The sequence below is a fragment of the Macrobrachium nipponense genome, chromosome 5, assembly GCF_015104395.2.
Source record: "Macrobrachium nipponense isolate FS-2020 chromosome 5, ASM1510439v2, whole genome shotgun sequence".
NCBI lineage: Eukaryota > Metazoa > Arthropoda > Malacostraca > Decapoda > Palaemonidae > Macrobrachium > Macrobrachium nipponense.
In genome coordinates, this window is record NC_061107.1 from 58,616,629 (window position 1) to 58,622,628 (window position 6,000).

General features: G+C 43.1%; 2 protein-coding genes across 2 annotated transcripts in view; one reads left to right on the forward strand and one right to left on the reverse strand.

Moving 5' to 3' along the window:
• The window catches only part of LOC135215358 (protein D2-like), a 340,036-nt gene that overhangs the window by 320,365 nt on the left and 13,671 nt on the right, over nt 1-6,000 (forward strand). The gene's annotated exons all lie outside the window — the stretch shown is intronic.
• LOC135215359 (uncharacterized) overlaps nt 1-6,000 on the reverse strand; it is a 519,194-nt gene that overhangs the window by 163,996 nt on the left and 349,198 nt on the right. The window lies entirely within an intron of this gene.

A 6,000-nucleotide genomic window follows, 5' to 3' on the forward strand; every position in this document is an offset into this window, starting at 1 on the left:
CCAGACGCCTGATCGGCTCCTCGCAACTTATAAGTGTCTTGCGTGTAGACAATTCCTTACGTAAGGTTGACTCCACGTTCTTGCTAGGAGCCTCACCTCGAGTAGGAACATCGATCCTGGCGGCAGGTACCTCCACACGTCTGGAGGACCTTTTAATAGGAAGGGAAGTGTCTTTCCTTCTAGGAGGCTCCTTTGAAAGCACTCCTACTAATACGATATCTGTTCCTGCATGGAAACCAGAAACCTCTTAGTAACCTCCTCTTTATCCTCTTCGGGAGGAGGAGAAGGAGGAGGGGAGGAGTCCATGGGCTCCACCTCCTGACTCCTTCTAACTATGGGTGACAAAATGGCTCTTTTTGCCCTCTTAACCTCCGAAGGAGACACTTCAGGGAAGTGTTGCCGGGCTCGAGTCATAGTCGGAGCCTTCCAACTCCTCTTCAGTGGTCGCGAGCGATCCGAAATCTCTCCAATCACGTCTAGGAGATGAAAGATCCCGACGAAGAAAACAATCACGCAGGACGCTTTTACAATAGCGATCCTGGCAGTCTGGGGTATCACAGAAAACTGCCGAAGGGACACCTGATCGGTGGGATTCTCCACAACCTCCTTTCGGTTTTTGACATTCCTTCTCCTCTGGGCAAGTGAGGCTTGGAATAGAGGTCCAGACCTAGGAGCGTTGCGGAGCCGACCAGATGCCCCTCCTACTACACTGGGGACACTACATCACTGTCCACTGAAAAAATCACTAGCCTTACCCTTGCAGGGCAGCCATTTTGTTTTCCATTAACTTGAAGGCTGCTTTTAGATCCGCAATTCCTTTAGCTGCATCTACAGGATCTGCAATAGGAGAAGGGGCTGAAAATGAAGAAGTAGCAATACTTACCCTTGGGGAAGATCCCAAGCTAGGAATTAGTTCATTCGATCTCGAACTACTTAAACTTCTAGAAGAAGCTTTTCCTCACTCTTTCCTCTCTTTCTAACTTTTTCAATAATTAGTTAGATTCTTCCACTCACTCTCACTCAAATTCTCACATTCCTTGCAAGTATTAGTGAAAGAACATTCATACTCCCTGCAACCCTTGCATACAGTGTGAGGGTCTACCGAAGCTTTCGGCAACCTCACCTTACAGCCTACATTCACACAACGTCTCACAACCATTCCAGCGTCAGACATTTTAAAGAAAAATCCAAACCAAGTCCACAAAACAGTCCACAAAAGCGTATGCCAATCCAACAATCCAGATACGTCACCAAAAGTCGTCAAGTCAAGATCAATTGCCGGTGAAAAAAAGAAAAACCAATCGAGAGGAACAAACAACATGTTGACGGTCCGGGCGACAGAAGAATTCTGATTAGAAAACGGGAATGGTTCCTAGTCCTGCCACCCAGGGCAGGGCGGTAGATCACCTGACCTACCGGTAGCGTGTGCCGCGAAATTTGAAATTCTGTCGGGGACGACGGAGTCTATAGCTAAGTATATATCTGGCAGGGAAGTTGAATGTATAAAAATTAATATTTCTCTTTAATGCAAACTATATGAGTGTCTACCGAAAACTTTGGTAGTTACACCTCATAAATTCTTCGAAATTTTCTAAGTGAAATTTATTAAAAAGTTAATAAAAGCGTATGACGAACCAAAGACCCAGTACTTCCCAGCAAACGACAGCCCAGAAGATCGATGGCGATGAAACACGAAAATCAAGTCAGGAGGTACCGCAAACGTTTGTTTACAATACAGCGACAGAGAAAAATCTGATTCTAGAAGGTAATGGTTCCTATTCCTGCCACCCAGCGGCGGAACGGTAGATCACCTGACCTACCAACCTGTAGCGTGTGCCACGAAATTCGAATTTCTGTCGGGGAAGATGGAGTCTTAGCTAAGTATATATCTGTCAGGGAAGTTGAATGTATGAAACTGTACATATCTAGAAATGTGGCAGCCCCTTGAAGTCTGGTATTTACTGACAATATATTTAAAAAGTCATAGATTCAGGATATATACTGTAGCTTGTACTTTTCCTTGATATACACTTCAGGTTTATTAAATGTATGTATACTTATATTTTCATCCATATTTCTTAATTTAATAAAAGAAAGTGCATAGGCTATGCCTTTGATAAGGTTGGCTTATTTGTATACAAGAAAGTATTTTTTATCATTTAACAAAAAAAGGGATTTTGACATAGGAAAAATCTATTTCTGGGCAATGACTTGTGTCGCCCAGTGAAATGTTCCTTTGATACTCATTTCTAAGGTATAAATAATGCTATATATACCAGAGAAAAAAGAGAAACGATAGTGCCAGAATATTCTGGCTTGCTCACCTTTTAATTAAAGGTGTTGGTATAGTAAAAAGAGCGAGTGGAAACCACTACCAGAGGTCCCTTGCCAATTTAGTCTATTCCTCCTTCAAAATCCCTCGTCTACAGAGGAGCAGAACTAAGGCCCCGCTACCCGCTACTACTACGGTCAGCATCTTTGTTTTAATTCCTGAAGATAGCACCCAAGCTTGGGCCAAACAGGGTGTGGAATGATAGAAAGGAGTGGGATTTCACTGGGCGACACAGGTCATTGCCCAGAAATAGATTTTTTCTCCGTCAAAATCCCTTTTCTCGGCTCAGCCTGTGTCGCTCTGTGAAATAGTGCCGGAGAATTGGCCCCTTCAAGCTTGGAAAGGTTAGTGCAGAGAGAAAATAATACTAGGCAAATTAAAAGACAAGTAGGGTTAATTGCTATAATATAAAGCTTAATTCTACAACAAAATATTATGATACAATAAAGTTTTAAACATACTTACCTGGCAGATATATACATAGCTATTACTCCGCCGTCCGACAGAAATTCGAATTTCGCGGCACACGCGGCAGGTAGGTCAGGTGATCTACCCCCCCGCCACTGGGTGGCAGGAATAGGAACCATACCCATTTTCTAATTCATATTTTTTCTTCCAGCTGTCTCCTGAGGGGAGGCTGGGTGGGCCATTTAATTGTATATATCTGCCAGGTAAGTATGTATAAAACTTTATTGTATCATAACAATATCATTTTTATACATTCAACTTACCTGTCAGATATATACATAGCTGATTCACACCATTGGTGGAGGGTAAAAGACAGCTATTACTGAATAGACAGGTAAACAACATACGTTGTAGGTAATAAATAAATAAAACCTTGGTTCCTATGTGTTTAGATGAAGGGTCGACTTCCTAGCTATTGCTAGTAGTCTGCTTCGTCTCAAGAGCCTCAGCGAGGATGTGACCTATGGCCAAGAGTTCTTGTAGATCTGTCAATGGGGTCTTATCCACTTACTTGACAGAATCTAGTGGTCATTTGTCAATGGGGTCTTATCCACTTACATGACAATACACCAATGCCTATTGGCATTAATTTAATTTAAGCACACACCGATCCCGATCACCTGATCCTAACACGAGGGTTTGTGCTTAATTTGAAAAGAGGTATCCCCAAACTCATTTCAAATAACCCCAGAAAATAATAGACTTATGTTAAAATTAAAAAAAAAAAAAAAAAATTTAATTCACTAGTTAAGGATCAGTGTCGGCTCCCTATCCCAGCAACGCATCTGTGGACACGTATAACCAAGAGAGAAGGATCTCTCATAGGCCCACTTGATCTCCTTCGTGCAAAGAGAAGTCAACACAGAGTTGCATCTCCCGTTATTACAGCTAATATGACTCTCACGACATATTGTTATGGAAAGAACAAGAATTGTTAAAAGCTCGCACTTCAAGCGCTTTTAATTTAGCTGTTTGAAGGAATCATCAAGTTACTCAAGAAGAGCTTTAGAGATTCCACTGTTCCAAAGAAGACCAGGGCTTTCTTTGAAACAGATCTCTTCTGGATGAAGCCCAGAGCCTGGCTTGCGCTTTGCGCCTGCCTGGCGCCTAGCGCCTGGCTGGTGCCTCGCGCCAGCCTGGCGCCTCGCCCCTGGCTGGCGCCTGGCGCCTCACTCGTGCCTGGCTGGCGCCTGGCTGGAGCCTGGCTGGCGCCTCGTACCTGGCTGGAGCCTCGCGCCTGCCTGGCGTCTCACGCCTGGCTGGTGCCTCGCTTGCCTGGCGCCTGGCTGACTTCTCCCCATTTGCTGGAGATTCGAGCTTGTTAAGAGTCTCGATGAAAACTGGCGATGTCCACCTCGGACACTTTATTTGCCTGATTTATTCGCCTCTAGCGCATCTGCGCCAGATTGGAGGCCTACTCCTTCTCCTCATCAGACAATGACAGTGTTTATTTGGACTGTCTTGCTCTGGCGTCTTTACGCCTGTTAGGCATTTGGCGCCTGATTGGCGCTACATTGTCCGAAAGTCTGAACATCCACAATCGTTTATTAGGAGAATGGAAAAGGGTGGAAGAAATTCTTTCACTTTGAGCTTATGGCCTCTGCAACAAGGGGAGGTAATTTTAGTCAGCTACATCCAGTAGACGATAGGAAATCTAATAGTCCGAGAGACCAGTCTTCCTCCGAGGAGGATCATACTTGATACTTCCGTTGCTAACGAGCACTCTTCCTACATGTTGATGAGTTCTCTCGTTGCAAAATTTTCCCTATCCTTGCACGAAGGCAGGGAAAGAGCCTGGAAGTCTAAGGAGAGACTGAGCTGAAATTGGGAGGATTCCCGATTTCTAGCTCTTTAAATATATCTCTTCGAACCTTCTGAAGTAGTTTTTGAGCCCTCATCGTATTCCAAAGACTCTGTCAGCAAACGTTTAAACCTTATCTTCTTTTGTAGATGACAACGTAAATACATTGCCTGGACAACAAATCCTTTATCTGAAAGCGTTGATCCAGGAATAAAAGGTTTTAGTTCTTTGTACAAACATACCATGCTGGCAGGAACCCATTGCCGAGTCTTTCTAGAATTTGATTCCAGATTCCAAGCCCAAAATCTCACTTGTCCGTTTTGGTCGATTAGTACCGAGAGAAACATTGATGAGGAGCAGTTCCATCTTGTCAGAACACGGAATCTGAGGCCAAATAGGATCCCATTGTAACTATAAGATCTCCTAGTCTTGTCGTATAGAGGTTATTGTATAAGATCCCAAAGATCTTAATGCTCTGCTATCTCCAATTCCCTTTATAGAGACAGAGTATAGCCTTTTACTGCGTTCTTTGATAGCAGATATATACAATGGTAATTCTTCCCTCTGAAAGGGAAGAAAAAACCGCTATGTGTCTCACAGAGGTATCGGAAGAGGACAGTTTCCTCATTCCCTCTAGCACGATCTGCAGTAATTATATATCTTATCATGACTACGTCATTTACCTTGAAACACCCTCTCATTCATGTCCACTTCTGGTCAGTCTGCACGCAGACAGACTCAGAGTGGAGAGGTTGTTAATGTCCATTCAAAATCAGATGCTGAAAGAATATTCAGACTGTCTGGAAAGACTTCCAAAACCTACTGTGAGAAGAACGTGACCTCTGAGAATCCAACCTCTCTAAGTCTAAAATGAGGCATAACGTAATATCCTCTCTTTCTTTGATGCCCTTTGTCTTACATTCTGTAAAGAGTTTATATTTTAGGGGAAAAAGACTAAATTTTATTCCCCTTTCTATAACATAAAGATGGCGTATATTGCTACCTCACTCTTATATTCTTTCTTCCTGTCCTCGTGCCTGGGCAACGAGAGAATGGAAAATTCTATCATCGTTATTCTGCAAAACAAACAAATTATTATTATTCCTATTCTCCTAATAATTGATCCAGGATCGAGGGAGAATCATTCAAGATTCCTATCCTAGGACATCAGGCCATAATGTACGGTTCAGATACTTGAAAGAGCCTCTCACCCAATACTGAGAGCACCTACGAGTCTTTTCCAGTACCAAAACATTACAGGTCTCCCTTGTTATATGTTTACATAGGAGTAGGATAATATAACATCCTTGTTAATAACAATGAAAGAGGAGAAAGAGGAGCTGCATGGTTCAAGGGACTAGCCGAAAACGGTGCAATAAAAAAAGGGGTTGCCAAGGTC